General features: G+C 40.9%; 1 long non-coding RNA gene across 1 annotated transcript; it reads left to right on the forward strand.

Annotated features, from left to right (window-relative positions):
- The first annotated feature begins 48 nt into the window (after positions 1-48).
- Positions 49-15,196, forward strand: LOC144600414 (uncharacterized). The gene is made up of 4 exons (XR_013548134.1): positions 49-126; positions 2,202-2,253; positions 12,998-13,152; positions 15,184-15,196. It is a non-coding gene; the product is annotated as an uncharacterized LOC144600414 (long non-coding RNA).
- Positions 15,197-18,498: the final 3,302 nt, after the last annotated feature.

An 18,498-nucleotide genomic window follows, 5' to 3' on the forward strand; every position in this document is an offset into this window, starting at 1 on the left:
GCCGAGAGCTGTTTGCGTGAACGGGCAGAACCAGAACAAACAAAGTCAGTGTTGCTAAATGCAATGGAATAAATAAACACAACGCTCGCACGTACAATTAATCAACACTGACGGGATACTGTAAAAGTGAGTATCGCTTCGATCATTATCACTGATGGAACTTTATTTTGTTTAAACTGTCATAAATCACATGGGGGCTCAGTTGTTAAGAATCGTGTCGCTGAGTCTGACAGGGTCCCCCCTTTAAGTTTTTGCTCCCGGCCGAGCTGGGTGATGATTGAGGCCGTGAATGCAAAGCTACAACCCGAGCCTGACAGGGCTGCGAGTGAATGCGAGCGTCGTGTGTGTGCGCGCAGTATTTACTGACATGAACTCAATCCACCAGAAGGTGCAAAACCAAGAGAGGGCCTGGGCCAAGGACGAGCAACAGGCGTGAGAGACGCAGCTGCATAAGGAATGTGTGATCATCCCTCACGGTTGCTCGGCAAAACTCTTGGAACAGACTGCTTGACTTCAACCATAGACTTCGAGTCTATGCTCCAGTGATCGGTTGCGAGGAAGGCAGGGCAACTGAATCCCATGAAATGTGGAGGGGGAGCGGCGAGAGAGGTGCTGCAGAACTCTCGTCCGAGAGAGCACACAGCCAACAATGGACTGACTGCCTCCCGGATCATCGCTACTTCTCTGCATGTTGTTCATTTCTTTGTTCTATATCTCTCTCTCTATCGCTATCTATATCTCTCATTCCCCTGACTCTCAGTCTGAAACGTCACCCATTCCTTCTCGCCAGAGATGCTGCCTGTACCGCTGAGCTACTCTAGCATATTGTGTCTATCTTCGGTGTACCCTTTGAAAGACCCATACGATCCAATATCAATTAAAGTCCACGTGTATACACACCCACACGCTCACACGCACACACACAAACTCACACAAACTCATTCGCACACACACTAACACACACTCATTCACACACACTAACACACACACACTCATTCGCACACACACTCACACTAACACACACTAACACACACACACACTCATTCGCACTCACACTCGTCGCACACACTCACACTCCCGCATACACTCGCACACACACACACACACACTCACTCACACACACACGCAGACTATTTTCAATCAGTATGACAGATGATAATCCCAAAGTGACTAAACTAAGGTTAATTGCAGTGTCTCTAACACCGGCCTATGTGACATCTTTCACCTCGGGCTGAGGGACTGAGCGCTTCAATCTGCCGGCTTGAATAAGAGCTTTGAGTGCACACTTCGCCTTGAGTCCCAGTCCCTCTCCACACGTGCTGTGTGCTGTTCCCTTTCTTTGTCTTCAACGTGCGAAATGTCCCCATTTTACGAGCCATTTTCCCTTCTATTATCAATGACCTGGCGAAGCTCCAACCCTCCGCGATCTCGTGGGGCACTGCCCTGGAAGCGGGTCGATGAAACCGTGAGAGTTCCAGTCCTCCTCTGGGCATGTTCCTAATTGTTGGTTTAGAAATCAAGCTCTGGGTTACTTCACATTGAAAACGTTTTTTTTTAATCGTGTGTTATATTAATGACCTGTGCCGCGCAAACTTTAAAAAAAATGTTTTTGTCTACGGTTGGACTTGCTGTAAGATTCGGCTGGGACGGCGTGTATAAAGTAGCGACGTATAAGGAGCATTGGGACTGATGGAGTTCATTAGCTCGGGTTTCTGGATCTAGGAGATTTAATTAGATGAGAGCTTTTAAACGTCTGGTTTATGGGAGGCGAGATGATTGGGATCAATACCGGGAAGTAATGTTGGGACGCACGACAAAGTTGAAATGCGGCACATCTTAATTTAATTGAACGCAGGGTGAATTTAATTGAACGCAGGGTGAAAAACAGCGAGAACATAAAAGGCAATCTATCGGACCTTAGTTAATCATCGCCTCGTCACCTACAATTCCCAGTTCAGCTCCAGAGTCAAATCGGATTTAAACTTCCAGCAAATGGCAACATAAAATTCCCAACGTTAATCACAGTGCATTTTAAAGTGAACATTTTCGAAGGGAATGTTTTTTTCCCGAAGAAAGATTTAGTCAAAAACCATTCACTGTTAGCCCCTGCTTATAGATAACTTTTTAAAAAATCACTTCATGGTTGTTGTTTTTTAAAACTTTAACGATGTAATCCACTTCCATTTCACTTTTCACGTAAGGAAAGAATTCTTGAAGTACCTTGCTATGGGGATGAGTCAAGATGGAAATACCGTAAGTATAAAATGAAACTTCTGTATTATGTGTTTGTTTTAAATTATAAAATAATACGAAAACAGATTTGGAAGGGTTTTGAAAACGGACGGTAGGTTGGAAGGTTAAATATTGTAAGAAGGAGTTTCAAGGTCCAAATAGACGGCGACGGCGGAGAGAACAAGCGGCGAGGTAGCAGAAGGAACACGCTTGACAAACTGGCGTTGAAGTAGCGCAATCCACAATCTGAAAAGGTCGCAACACGAATCGCAACCCGTAACGTGTTTTTTTTGTTCTGGCATGGCATAGCAATTTTACACAGCAACCTCTCATGTGGCATAACGATGTGATATTAGCCATATTCAAGTGCTGTTAGTTGTGCAACAGATATTACAGTGAACAATAATTCCTCTGCTTTTCCTCACAACATCTAGAGAGGGAATGGGCCTCAATTGAACGCCACACCCTGTATAGGTCATCCCGGCTTTTAGTACTTTACTGAAGTGTCAGCCTTGAATGGTTGCGTTCAGAAGACTAGAATAAGACTCGAACCCCATCAGGCCTATTGAATGGAATAATTCCACCCAATGTACGCTTGTTATCTGACGACCCATATCTTCTTGTTGAACATTAACAGAGGTTGGATAGAGGTTCACATGCACCTCCCCTAACCTCATCTACTGCAATATGATGTTCGCGGTGTGGAGTCCTGTACATCGGTGAGACCAAGCGTAGACTCCGCAACCGTTTCTCCGAACACATTGCGCTTGGCCCGCTGGATGTCCCGGTTGCATTTAACTCCCCTTCACGTTTTACAGTCCCCTTAAACCAATCCTTGAATTATATAAACCATCCAGACCAACAAAGACTGTTTCCGCTACTCGCTGTACCCCAGAACCATCCCTGTTTGGAATCCTTTGCCACCGCATGTACAATCTGCCACTGTTAGTAAATCTTTTAAACTGTTGCTCGCAAACACTAAATTTTAAATCTGCAACTGCATACATGAGGGACTGCACGTTTATAGCCCAACAGCGGCGGTTGGTGCAGTATCAACAAGACAAGACATGCCTCGTCGGTTGCAAGAGTGGGGCCACGCACAAACTGGAGGTACAGCACCTCATGTTCAGCTTAGATTACAACCCAACGGTATGAACAATGAACCCCCCCCCCCCTTTTTACCCCTCTCTTCCCTGTGCCCCACCCCGGCGCGTACACACTATCCCCCCTCGCCGTCCCCATCCCCATCCCACTCCATCTACAGCCCACCCTCTAGCTTCACATTCCACTCCTCCCTCCTTATTTCACTCCCCTTCCCCATTGTAGCTTTGGTCCACCAATTTGCCAATCACCCACCCACGCCCTCCTCACCAATATTTGAAGACGGGTCTCGACACGAAACGTCACCCATTCCTTCTCTCCTGATTTGCTGCCTGACCTGCTGAGTTACTCCAGCACTGTTTTTTATTGAATATATATATTAACTAGCCATGAAATAAATACACACACATATATATATAAACATAGTCACACACACACACACACACACATATATATATATATATATATATGTATACATATATGTGTATATATATATATATATATATATACACATATATGTATACATATATATGTATATATAATTTATATGTGTGTGTATCAATACGTATATATATATATATATATATATATATATATGTGTGTGTGTATATATGTATATGTATGTATATGTATATATATAATCTGTATATATAAATATGTGTGTGTGTATATATATCTGTATATATATATGTGTGTATATATATATATATCTGTATATATATATATATACTAGCAAAGAGGGCCCGTTGGGCCCGTCCCCACACCCCCCATTTTCTCCTCCCCCAGCACCCATATATGTGTGTATATATATGTGTGTGTGCGTGTGTGTGTATAAATATATATATATATATATATATATATATATATATATTTTAATGCATGTAGAAATAATATAATGTACATATAAATAATTTATGGCCAAAGACGTCTCCAAAGACGTACAGGTATGTAGGTTAATTGGCTGGGTAAATGTAAAAATTGTCCCTAGTGGGTGTAGGATAGTGTTAATGTACGGGGATCACTGGGCGGCACGGACTTGGAGGGCCGAAAAGGCCTGTTTCCGGCTGTAGATATATGATATGATATAAATGAAATAATTCTAAATATTCATTATATGATTAAAACATTCTATATATATATATATATATATATAACATAAAGGCATGGATTACATATTATTTTCATGACCATAGTAAATTATATTTGTAGTAAATTAGTTGCAAATGTGATTATTAACTACATTATCACTAATCTACTAATTGGCATTGAATACTGAAATGAGCACACTGCGAGTGGGGAATTGACGCGATGCCCTCTCGGGCTGGCGCCCAGCATTTTTCGGTGCGTTGTGTTGGAATTAAATTTAAAACAAAACTGGAGTATATGACCTACTTTCTCACAAGGAGATACATTTGGGTGACAGCGTCATGTTTCCTTAAGGATGTTTACAGAAATAGAGTTATCGTAATGTCGCTGGGGGATGTTAACTCTGTGACAAGGAACAAGGACTTTAGCTTACATGTAACATGTAACATGTAACATGTAAGCTTACATGTAACATTGGTGTAAAATTGATCCGTCTGCAAATTAAATATATTTCGCCTAGAACCATTTCATATTCATCTTACAGTTCCTCCTAAATAAACTTAATCCTGCCGGTGTGTTGTTGGTTTTTGACTATTAAACGGCCCGCGGACGCCTGGTGAGCGCTTCAACTGCCGGGAGAAGGACTTTATTCGGCGGTGGCCAGCGCCTCCCGTCGGTCGATGCTGAACTCTACTTCAAGGAGCAGCTTCTCCCGAGATCCATGCACCCGATGTCGCCTGTGTGCGCCATTCGAAACTAGTCTAGTCTACCCCCCACCCCCACATAGTTGATCAAACCTCCGCCAACTGAGGCACCTCCTTTTCAGTATTTGTGATCATTGTTGCTTCTGTCTTCACGACTCCCATTCTTTACTTGTCCTCTTAAATTCTATCGACAAAAAAACAAAACATTATCCTTATTGTCTTTTAACCTCGCAATTACAAGGAACTGCAGATGCTGGTTTATACCTTGTGACAAGTATGAAGAAGGGTCCCAAACCGAAACATCACCTATTTTCTCCAGAGATGCTGCCCTGCCCGCTGTGTCACTCCGGCATTTGGTGTCTGCCTTCCTTGCAGTCTATTTCTCTCATCTTCCGTTTGTGTTTACAGTTCTCACAATCATTTCTTTCTGTCTTTCTGAAGTTTATTTCACCCTCTACGTTCTTGGGTCCATTTAGGTGTTCCCCCACCCCCACCCCACCCCCCACTACCCCCCACCCCCAAACCCATCCTCACCACCCACCCCCACCCCTACTAATTCAATCAATTCAGTGAACCATGTTCACAACAAGCGCACGAAAATCTGCTTTGCATCCACGATATTACTCCCTCCATAAATTCATTCTCACTGATACATCAAATATACATGTTTGTACCCGAATGATACTCCCACACATTAACCTAACCAAGCCAGTGTAGGCTGGCAAATGTTATGTCCACACTTGCCTCAAATACACCTACACTAATCCAGATACAATTGCATTCAACAGTAAACCTTACCCACTAAAATCACACATCACACTTTCACACCAACTCGTCTCTACAGACTTTACTTTAGAGAAATAGCGTGGTAACAGGCCTTTCGGCCATCGAGTCCCCACCGAGTCCCCACCAAGTCCACACCGAGTCCCTACCCAACCGTTCCTACTAGTTCTATGTTATCGCATTTTCTCATCCACTACCAACACACTCGGAGGGGATTTACAAAGGTCAATTAACCTACAAATCCGCATGTCTTTGGCATGTGGGAGGAAACCAGAGTACCCAGAGGGAACCCACACGTTTACAGAGAAGTGCAAATTCCACACTGACAGCACCCGAGGTCAGGATCGAACCAGGATCTCTGGCACTGCGAGGCAGCAGCTCTATCGGTTCCTCCACTGTGCCGTGACCTACAACCTTTAATGCCATCTAACAGATTTCAAATCACCAAACACATTCATCAGAATCTCGTTAAACAGAGACCAACATTAATTATCATGAGATATACTAGTACTGGCCCGTTCTATCATATTGACACTAAATTAATCACAAACCCTATCTTCACTAAATGTTCTCCAAGTGTTCTTTATTAAGTACATCACCAATAACCCTGCCTAACAAATATTAACCCAACAAATCAAGTATGCCAACTCTGACACTGGCAAATGAGCCCATAAATAATTTTAAATTAACCCAAAGTAACATACACATCCATCAATTTTCCGCGAAGATATTTAACTTTAGTCTCTGAGGAAACTTGTGAAACTTTGCATCAACTCAACATGCTCTCACATGACGCACACTCACATACAAATCACATCAGGGCAGACTTGAGGACAATTCTCCAATTTCATTGCCTGCCTGCCTTCCTTTGGGCTACGCGGGAATCAGCACCCAAATAATTTTCCAAACAAAGCTGGAAAGACTTCACTCGTTGCACATTACCCTGCAAAGTAGATTTTCTCTTTTCTAGCCTTGCTGTACAACTGAGCAAATTGCTAAACTACGAGAGAGAGGGAGAGGCTGAGGGTGAGGGAGAGGGAGAGGGAGAGCACAGAATCAGACCCAAATTCTTGTTGATCATCCATGAACCCCATTTTATTCTCCCCACGTTCCCATCAACTACCCCTAGATCCTACCACCCACCTGCACACTCAGGGCAATTTACAGTGGCCAATTAACCATCCTACCCACACGTCTTTGGGATGCGGGAGGAAACCAGAGACCTGGGGGAAACCCCACAGTCAAAGTGAGAACATGCAAACTACACGGACAGCATCCGAGGTCAGGGTTGACGGTGGGTCTCTGACGCTGTGAGGCAATAACCCTACCAGCTTCACGGCCGTGCCACTGAGAGTCAAGCAGTTATTGCGGATCAGGAGCTATCAGTAATCCAGACCAATTCAGATTGAAGCTTCCCTTCTACAAAGGACTAAAGTAGCGGTTAGTTTAAGTAAATATTATGCATATTTTGAGCATCGTCTTACTTTAGTTTTACAACTTACAATAAAATCTGTCCTTCTAATGATTTAGACCAATCTTTATAACTAACTGTATCTTCTAAATTTAAAGAAGATTCATCGCCCTGCTACTACTGAGATCACGAATAGTGCTATTGGATCGAGGCAAGGAATAATAATATCAAACTAAAAGATCCAAAGGAAGGGAGTTCTCCATCTGTTTTGTTTAAAATATTTCTGTTACTACTTCATTTGTATTTTATTCTTGGCCTGGATACTGATGGTGGAAAGTTCTTATGTTTGGATTTAGCCTCAGAGGTTGAAGCGGTGTCTAAGGGAAACAGAAAGGAAGGCATCAAATTGTTGCCTTTTTCCAGTGAGCCAGGAAAGTCAAAGAGAGGTGACCAAATTGCAGTCATGCCTAGCATGTTGATAATTGGAATTTAATGATGGAGATAACTAAGCTCTCTCCCTCTTCAACTGCTATTCCTTGACAAATAATTAATCCTCACTGTTAGAAAAAAATACTCATTCCCTTGCTTATCTTCTGAAGCACAACACTTTTTAATCTACTGATTTTACAATATAACCAACTCAATCACAAAGATTTTCTGTTCAATACCTGGGATTCCTTTGTAAAGTCTGTAGGTATGATGCATGCAGATGAAGGCTCACTGTAGTTTATGGGAAGTGTTAGTGGACTAAGACAGGGAACACAAGAAAAATATCCGGAGCTAAACACAAAAACAGAGCACTTCTGACTACAGTACTCTTCTTACTAACCCTTCTGTGCATCATTTACAAGTTGCATGTTAACCTCATGTTATGGCATCACTCTGATATCTTCTCTTTTACTAGTCCAGTAGCCTGGGGCCTTTCTGTTTAGTGATATGGCTAAGTTCGTGTCTGGGTCTGTTATGTGGTGTTTGTACACGTTCATAAGTTCTAGGAGCAGAATTAGGCCATTCGGCCCATCAAGGCTACTCCTCCATTGATTGCCATAGCTGACTGATCTATCTTCATTGTACAACAACCAAGCTTGTACAGAAGTCCTTTGGCAGCCCCAATTGTTACTCAGAAGTTCGTGAATAAACAGGCGGAGAAGCCATTTCCTATGGAAAGGAACAATCCTAATGGGACAAGCTGGAACCTTGCCATTCAGACCGTATACTTCATAATGAGCGCAATTTATGGGAACAAACAATTATCTCAATATATTTTATTTGCCTCATTTGGTGGTGCTGGCAAATATTGGAAGGAGAAAGATATCAAGTGTAAGTAATTGAAAATCAAAGGTTTATACACAACAACCACCAGGCTCTTGAACACTACCTAACGCTAACCTCAAATATAAACATCTTTGGTTGCACAGAGTGGTAGATGCAAATGTGGGATAGCATAGAACTAGCATGAACAGGTGATTGATGGTCAGCATGGAAACGAAGGGCCAAAGGGCCTGTTTCCATGCTGTGTCTTTAAAACAAAAAACTAAACTTGGTCAGACAATGATCTTTGACAGGATCAAGAATGGCCTTCCCCTTCATGTGCCTCTTATCATGTATCAGGGCGACAGAGCAAATTATTTGGTTTATACTGTATTTCACCAGCTAAAAGCCCTCCCCTCTCCAATCATATAGAAGTGTGAAAACGCACACTAACAGATTCAGAGATAGTTTCTTCCCAGCTGTTCTCAGGCAACTGAATCATCCTACCACAACCGAGAGCAGTGCTGAACTACTATATAGCTCTTTGATGACCCTCAGACCATCTTTGATCGGACTGCTGGCTTTACCTTGCACTAAACGTTATTCCCTTATCATGTACCTGCACACTGTAAATGGATCATTTTGTAATCATGTATTTTCTTTCTGCTGACTGGTTGGCACGAAAACAAAAGCTTTTCACTGTACCTCGGTACACGTGACAATCAACTAAACTAAACTAAAACAACGTTCAGTGAGAACTTTAACAACAAGTTACCGAATGCAGTTCTGCACATTTCAACAACATGTCAGGCATACTCGTCAGCTTTACCTTTCAAGGACCCCTTGTTGTGTTGAATATATGGATTTCTTGTTTTGAAATTTCTGCGGAATTCCCAGTACAAATTCCTCTCAAACATTTCATGGAAGGAAAGGAGGAAATAATGAAGGGATGCTGGAAGAGAAGCTGTGTCCAAGAGGATAATTCTCACTTCACATCGAGAGATAGAAATGTAGGTTATTTTTTCATGACAGGAAATTGACCACTGGTTAGAAATTGACCTCTATATCCTTAGAAAAACATTCTTTGATTAAAATAAAATTCCCCTGACCAGAAATGTGTTGGTTTAGTTTACTTTCACATTGAATGGATCAAAAAGACAACCTGATTAGGATGTTTCTATAAATTATACAGTGCAAAAATTAGCAAAGTATGCATGGATCGCACCAATACCCACAAGACAGCTGCCATTGTCTCCCTATCAAAAAGTGGAGTCCACATACACACTTCAGCAAAAAGCTTCCATACTTGTCTGTAGTTATGGGTTGAGAATAGTCCACATGAGCACAAGTAATTTTGTTCCAAAGATAGACACAAAAAGCTGGAGTAACTCAGCGGGTCAGACAGCACCACTGGAGAAAAGGAATAGCAGACGCTTCAGGTCAAGACCCTTCTTCAGACGGAGAGTCAGGGGAAAGGGAAATGAGAGATATAGACGGTGATAAAGAGAGATATAGAACAAATGAATGAAAGATGTGCAAAAAAAGTAATGATGATCAAGGAAACAGGCCATTGTTAGCTAGGGGCTAGGTGAAAACAAGTTACAGAAAATGAGACTCGACAAGACAACTTTGAAGCTGGTATGATTTGGGTTGGGGAGGGAGGGAGAGAGGGGGGATACAAGGGTTACTTGAAGTTAGAGAAATCAATATTCATACCACTGGGTTGTAAGCTGATCTTAACCAACCATTCCTCCATCAGTTCTCTCTTCCCACCAAAACCTCTGAGAAGGATTTGCATCAGGAATCCCACTGAAGGCATCACTGACACAATACAAATATATCTACCACAAACAATTATGAAAGCCCATAGTAGAAACAAGGAACCGCAAAGGCTGGTTTTCACAAAAGGACACAAAGCGCTGGAGTAACTCAGTGGGTCGCTCAGGCAGCATCTCCGGAGAATTTTAACAGGTGATTTTTCGGGTCGGAACCCTTCGTCACACTTTGAGACCTTTTGAAAACCCATAGGTTGTTATTTGTGTCATGAGCTAAGCATTTGACTCCAACCGCAGGTTATGTACTGGTGAACTAGCTACTCCCAACTTTAATCAAACCAATTTGTTTATATAAAAATTATGTGCAACTTTGGCCTGGCAGTATGCCAGAATAGGCAGAAAAACTGGCCAGTCAATCAAGCTTCGAGGGATACGCAAACCGAAGGCAACGTGTTTCAGCCATTATAAAATTCAAATATTTCTTATAAATAATAGTTAGATTTAGTGTTGGAGTGATAGCTTTTGAGCCTTTCTCTCTATGCGGCTGATTCAATGAGAGTTTCCATTACTTTCCCTGAGAGGCCGTAAAGACACAGCTGCCAAATTACATTTTCAAACAAATTTCTTTACATTTCTGTATTAAATTTCAAAACAAACCATGTTCATTTTTCAGGAGATGAAAGTGATACATTTTCTCCTTTTCAAGTACTCTTCGTAACACAAAGCCCAATTATTATGGTAATTAATTTGAAAGGTTATTCCAATTATTTGACATTTCTAATGCTTTTGCTGAACTGATTAAAATTGATGTTACAAAGTTCACTTCCTTCCATGATAATTTAGCAGGAAATAGGGGTCAAACCTGATGTCTCTGATTCACATAAATATTCATTGCATTTACTCGTATCAAAATCTAGATTTAAAAAAAACCTTTTTGGTGTAAGTTCCCTGCCATTTTGATGAATATATATATACCGGTCTTTATTCTTCAGGAAGTCACGTGATGAAATAAACTATTCATAATAAGAGTTTACCTTTAAAATTATTTTTAAAGAAGCAGTCTTATTCACAGTCTCTTTGAAAGAGAGAGATGACCATCTGGACTCTTTTAAACAAGTTATTTTATGAAGAAAATGTACTGCATAAAAAGAAAGTCTCGCCTTAATAACTATTTTAGAAGATTAGAAATCATTTTCAAAGGCAATGTCTCACTATTCACACGTCTTGTAGAACGAATTGAGTTAATGACTTTGGGTTCATGTTGCTGGCAATGAGCTAATGGCTAACAGAGGGTCACTTTGAGCACTGGGCCTCGATAAAGTTTGCTAGGTTCAGTTCAGTTCAGTTTATTGTCTCGTGCACCGAGGTACAGTGAAAAGCTTTTGTTGCTAAATTCTCTGCCTCAGTAGGCAGTAGAGGCCGGTTCACAGGATGCATTCAAAAGAGAGTTAGATCAAGCTCTTAAGAGCTAGCAGAATCAAGGGATATGGGGAGACAGCAGGAACGGGGTACTGATTGTGGATGATCAGCCTTGATTACATTGAATGGTGGTGCTGGCTCGAAGGGCCGAATGGCCTACTCCTGCATCTAGTGTCTATGTATCTAACCAATCAGCAGAAAGACAATACATGATTACAATCGTGCCATTTACAGTGTGTAGATGCATGATAAGGGAATAACGTCTAATGCAAGGTAAAGCCAGTAAAGTCAAATCAAAAATAGTCCAAGGGTCACCAATGAGGTAGATGGTAGTTCAGGACTGCTCTCTGGTTGTGGTAGGATGATTCAGTTGTCTGATAATAGCTGGGAAGAAACTGGCCCTGATTTGGTTTGGTTTGAAACTGGTTTGGTTTGATAAGAAGTGACCTTTTATTTAATAAATGTGAATGGATGCCTCACATTACAAGAGCACATTACAGGAAACTACTTTTAGGAGAATGGAAATCTCAGCTGAGTATGCCACATACATTTATATATATGTTTGTAAGCTGCATTACCCCTTTGAGTCTGCTCTGCTAAACATCTACATCAATAATTTTCAGGCCCAGCTCCATATTCTCTTATTCATTGGATGTCCAACCATCTCCCACTTTTAGTCTCAGTTCTGTCAAATAAAGTCAGCAAAGATTTCCAACCATCTAAGTGAAGAAAATTCTCCTCATCATAGCCATTTCCTTGTCCAGATACAATGGACCTTGTATCCTCCAGTTGAAATAATCTTTCAGCATCTACTCTGTCGAACCCTCAAATAATTTTATACATTGCAGTAAGGTTCCCTTTCATTCCTCAACTCCAGGCTGCAGATCAGTTCTCACCAATCTCTCATTGCACATTGTTCTTCTCTGAGGAATCACTCTGTGAACCTTTGTATTATCTATCCTCACAAAAGGTAAATATAACCTTTCACAAGGAGATCAAATCTGTCCACATTACCAAAGTTGTGGTCTCATGAACGCCTTGTGAAATTAGAATAAAACATCTCAACTGTTGATCTGCAAACTGCTTGTAATAAAAGTTAACGTCCCTTTTACTTTCCTAATTGCATTCTCAACCTGCGTATTAACATCTTGTGATTCTTATTTTTCAAATCTCTCTGCGTATCAACAAGACAAGGACCTTTTAAAAATATTTTGTGTTTCTCTTCTTCCAACCAGAGCGAATAATTCCGCATTTCCAGTAAAATGCCACACCAGCCACCTTGTAGAAACAAGGAGTTCCAGATGCTGGTTTACGCTAAAAGGACACAAAGTATTGGAGTAACAGCGGGTCTGGCGGCATCTCTGGAGAACATGGAGAGGTGACCCTTCAGGTGGGGACCCTTCTTAAGATGCTGCCACCGTCTTGCTGCATCTGGGCTGGGCTGCATCTTACAAACTTCCTTACAACAAATGTTCCTTTTCCAATGAAGGATATGAAACAGTAATTCTGTTTCTCTCTTCACAAATGTCACCTGATCTGCTGAGTATTTCCAGCAAATTTATTTTTATTTATTTTGTATTTTGAGCAAGCAGCAACATACATTTGGTCTTTTCAGGCTATTCACAATCTTCTCAGGCTTATGGCCCACATAGATTTGTTTCACCACCTGATTCAGATACACTGTATTAAATTATTGCTAAAATCCAGAAAACTAAATCAATAAAAACTACAGGTCTAATGGCTTAGACACTGGGGTTTTAAATCTAAGTCTTTGGTATAGATAACTTAGCTGATGCCCAAATACCAAGCCCTGCAGAATTGCAATGGTAAAACCTTGGCATTGATAACATTATAATTATATTCCTACTTTATGTTTACTATTTATTAACTAAACCAGAATCCACTGAAAATATTCAAATACAATTTCATGCAACCATCTTATGAAATGGCTTTAGAAAATCCAAAGATACTACATCTAGTGCATCATCGATACTTTTGCTGGTGTTTCCATTGTCAAGAAATGACCAAAGTATTTGTCAAAGATTTTCCTTTCACAAAGCAATGCCTATTCCGTTTAATCATTGCAATTTTCCAGGTACACTTAATGAGAGATTCTAGCATTTTAATGCTACCACGCAAGGCGAACTTGCTCGTGGTTCCCCTTAATCTCCTGTCTTGAACTAAAGTTGTTCCATTTACTAACTTTCAATCCATTATTATCATTTTAACATTTGGAAAATTCTGCCAAACCAAACTGAATGCATTCACTAACTGCATACCATCTACATACTAAAACTCACATTTGTTTGTTTGTTTGTTCCTGGACTACAGCCAAAACGGTACACGATAGCGCGACAATTTTAGGCCCACCTTACTCACCGTTGTCTCTTTGGTGCGAAAGGAAGAAGTTTAATTGAAATCGGTGTTATATTTTTTAAGTTATTCACATTTTAAAGTTTAAATCTATCTCAGAGGGAGGGAGGATAAGGGGAGTTGAGAGGGATGGAGTGGGGGGGGCGAGAGGGAGTGGAGGGGAGGGAGGGTGGAGGGTGGGGGGGAGGGGGAGGGGAGGGGAGGATGCAGGGGGAGGGAAGGGAGGGAGGGGCAGAGGGGGGAGGGTGGGAGGGAGGGAGGGAGGGAGGGAGGGGGAGGGGGGGAGGGAGGGGGAGGGGGGAGGGTGGAGGGAGGGAGGGAGAAGGGAGGGGGGGGTAGGATGGAGAGGGGAGAGGGGAGTGGCGGAGGGGGGAATGAGGGAGGAGAGGGTGCTGCACCAATGCAGGAGAGGTTTGGGCCCAACGGGTCCACATGGTCTAGTCTCTTATAAAAACCCAGAGTCTAAGCCACCAGACCTGGAGTTTATATTGACTCTCAGTCTCATTGATTTCACAATAATTTGTATATACTAATAATGTTTACTTTAAACTCTTGCCATCATTAGGCTTCAGGTACTAAGCTGTAAAAGTTATATTCATTTAAGCTCTTAGTTTTATACTTAACTACATTTTTAAAAATGACATTTAATCATATTATAATTAAGGTCCCTTAGAGAATCATTTATTATCTCATTTCATATTAAACATATCATATTGCACCATATTAGATCTAAAAATATAGTTCACTCCCTGGTTAGTTTCTCAATATGCTATTCCAGGACATTATCATGAAACTATTTCATGAACTCATCACCCAATCTAATTCTGTCAATTTGATTTGCTCACTTAATGTGGGGATAAAGTGCTGCGTGATCACATGTACTCTCACCACACACCCTTCTTTATCTACGCATTGTTCAGCATTATGATTGTTATCAGGAAGTATTGTTCGGTCATTCTTTCCCAACCCTGTTTCATGATTTAATCAATTAAACTTTTATTCAATGAATTCATGTGATTTATTTTAAACTATGTATTTTTTAATAAAGGCACAGTGTGGAAACAGGCTCTTCAGCCTAGCAAGTCCTCAATGTTAGTGTGGAAAGATTCAGTGTCTATCTGCCTCCATGGAGAAAGTTACAGTAAGAAATGCATCATAAACATTTCATTTTATAACTTGGCATTGTATTTGGCATGGAGATTGTGCACCAAGGGGCTTGTTCTTGTGCTGTACTATGTTCTATATTCATGAAATACTCTCTTTGTTAATTTGAAATACTGATTATTTTCTGATATCTTGGAGAGAAACAAGTGTCTAACAATACCAGGATATATTTAAAGTGGTTTTGCTACTATTTGGAGTCCTCTTATTAAAAAAGGGAAGAGTTTACTTATGAAGCAGTTCAGGACAACTGATCAGATAGTCTATAATGCCTTCATTTTTCTGCGTATCCAGACAACCCTTCAGATCTATAGAATTGGATGTTATCTATACACAGAAGTGCCAAAGGAAATGAAGTATATATTATTGGAAATGCTTTTTTGCAGAGACTGAATTCCTGTCAAACAATTGCACTCTTCAGAAGCATGCTGTAAATGTGTCACTTACTCCTACGGGCAGAGACATCTTACTCCCAATACAGGGGATATCTGACACAAAAAAATATATATAACAGGTATAACAGGTATAACAGAGCTTTATTTGTCGTTCGGTACCGAAGTACCGAACGAAACTACATAGCAGTCATAGAAAAAAAAAAGAACACAAGACACATAACCCCAACACAAACGTCCATCACAGTGACTCCAAACACCCCCTCACTGTGATGGAGGCAACAAAACTTCCCCTCTCTTCCCCATGCCCACAGACAGACAGCTCGTCCCCGACCGACCCGCACAGTCCCCGCACCGGGCGCTGAAACGTCTCGCGGCCGAAGACCCAAGACACCAGAATATGTATGTAGAAACCTCATGACACCTCATGAGCACAGGAATTCCCATTTCAGTGAATGCTGTTTCAAATTGAGAATATGCTCAGCTTTGTGATTACCATCATTCCTGACTCTCTCCAATCCTTCCTCTGCACAGACGAGTGACAGCCAGAATATTATGAATCACAGATGAAAAGAGAACACAAACAGCTGATGGATTTGCCTTGTTTGCAGTTGTTGGCATCAAAATAGGTGGACATGGAATAAATTGTGAAGTTGGTTTCAGTTCGACCTCCCACTGCTCCCTGGGGTGTTTCCTCTGTGCTCGACTACTGTACAATATGCGCGCTCTCTATCTCACTATTCCTCAGTGTTCATTCCATTCGAGCTTACTATTAGGCTTTATGCCTAGCTGGTAGAGAGATATCTTGCTTTGCAGTGAACAGACTATTCTTTTTTTTTTCTGGTCAATTCAATTAATTCTGAATGGGAACTTTAGACTTGTGCAGCGAGCCAACCTAATGAGAAAGAAGAGAATTAGCAAGCAGGTCAAATCCAAACAAGCATGCAGGCTTTAGGGTAAGTGATTGTGTAGAGGACAACAATTATTTCAAGGTTTTATAAAGATATCACCCTCTTCAGTTAAAATGTTGCTTGAACTTTAACATTTTAACTAAGTATTTGATCATCTCTTGTCATATTCTCTGCCGCAATCTTGATCATTGTTAGAAACAAAAAACTGCAGATGCTGGTTTATACCAAAGACAGACACAAAGTGTAGGAGTAACTCATTGGGTCAGGCAGCATCTCTGAAGGAAAAGGAATAGGTGACTTTGTTGGTTTGATTGTGTTCCAATGCAGCAGCTTAGGACATTCCATTATACTACCTTGAACATTTAATTCAACATACTGTATAATTCTAGGTTTGTGCAGAACATCAATGCTTTAAAATTTAGCAGGACATACTACGGCAAACCACAGTCATGGGGCACTTTTTTTCAGAGACAAAGCAGCCCACTAAAGCTCTGAGATAGCAACCTGGATGTGTGCACTCATCACGTGGTGGTAGTTTGTCGTTTGTTAAATTGGGAAAAGCCAAAAACAATTGTTATCAGAATCAGAATAGCCTTTATTGTCATCCAAAAAAACCCAAATCTTTTGGACGAAATTCCGTTACCCACAGTCCAACAATAAGAGCAACAAAAATAAGCAATTCCACACACAATCCCAAACCAACACAAAACAAAAAAAAACTCCACTCATGGAGTTCAGTTTCTCTGATGACTCTTGCCACAAGAAGCCACACATTTCCATTGATGTTAGTAATTTATTTCAGCTCAGCTTAGAGATACAGCGTGGAAACAGGTCCTTCGGACTTTCGAGTCCGTGCCGACAGGCAATCCCCGCACACTAACACGATCCTACACACATCAGGGACAATTTACAATTTTATCAAGCCAATTAGCCTGCAAACCTGTACATCTTTGGAATGTGGGGGGGAAACCGGAGCTCCCAGAGAAAACCCACGCAGGTCACAGGGAGAACGTACAAACTCCGCACAGACAGCACCCGTAGTCAGGATCGAACCCAGGTCTCTGGTGCTGTAAAGTAGCAACTTTACTGCTGCACCACTGTGCCGCCCTATTGTCCATTACTCAAGCTCGTGTGGAAGTTTAACCACATTTAAGCTTGTTTCTTTGAATGTTAATTTTCTGTCAACAATGAATTTGGTTTATTAATAAATTATTTATTGCACAGTCCATTATACTTATTTTGAATATCCAATGGACCCCACAACTCCATATGCATACTGCCATTAAGAAATTCAATATCCTTTACAAGGATTAAAGATGAGAGATAATTGCATTTTAATAAAAATGTGAATTCATTGAACGCCTGCGTATTGTCAAGATAATCATGGTGCAAAAATGTTTAAAACTATAATTAATAAAAATAATAATGGTAATAGTTTCTGCTTATTGTTTGATTTAAACAGTCATTTAATACTCCACATTAATAAATAAACATTTAAGCAACTGGAAATCCAACTGATAATACATACAAAGATTATGGGAGGGTATTTAGAGAACAATAGGATATGAAGGCAAAGTAAACATGGTTTTGTGAAGGGGAGATTATATTTGACTCATTTATTGTATTTTAAAAAAGTAACAATAGACAATAGGTGCAGGAGTAGGCAATAGACAATAGACAATAGACAATAGGTGCAGGAGTAGGCCATTCAGCCCTTCGAGCCAGCACCGCCATTCAATGCGATCATGGCTGATCACTCTCAATCAGTACCCCGTTCCTGCCTTCTCCCCATATCCCTTGACTCCACTATCTTTAAGAGCTCTATCTAACTCTCTCTTGAAAGCATTCAGAAAATCGGCCCCCACTGCCTTCTGAAGCAGAGAATTCCACAGATTCACA

Source organism: Rhinoraja longicauda, chromosome 15 (genome assembly GCF_053455715.1).
Source record: "Rhinoraja longicauda isolate Sanriku21f chromosome 15, sRhiLon1.1, whole genome shotgun sequence".
Lineage (NCBI taxonomy): Eukaryota > Metazoa > Chordata > Chondrichthyes > Rajiformes > Arhynchobatidae > Rhinoraja > Rhinoraja longicauda.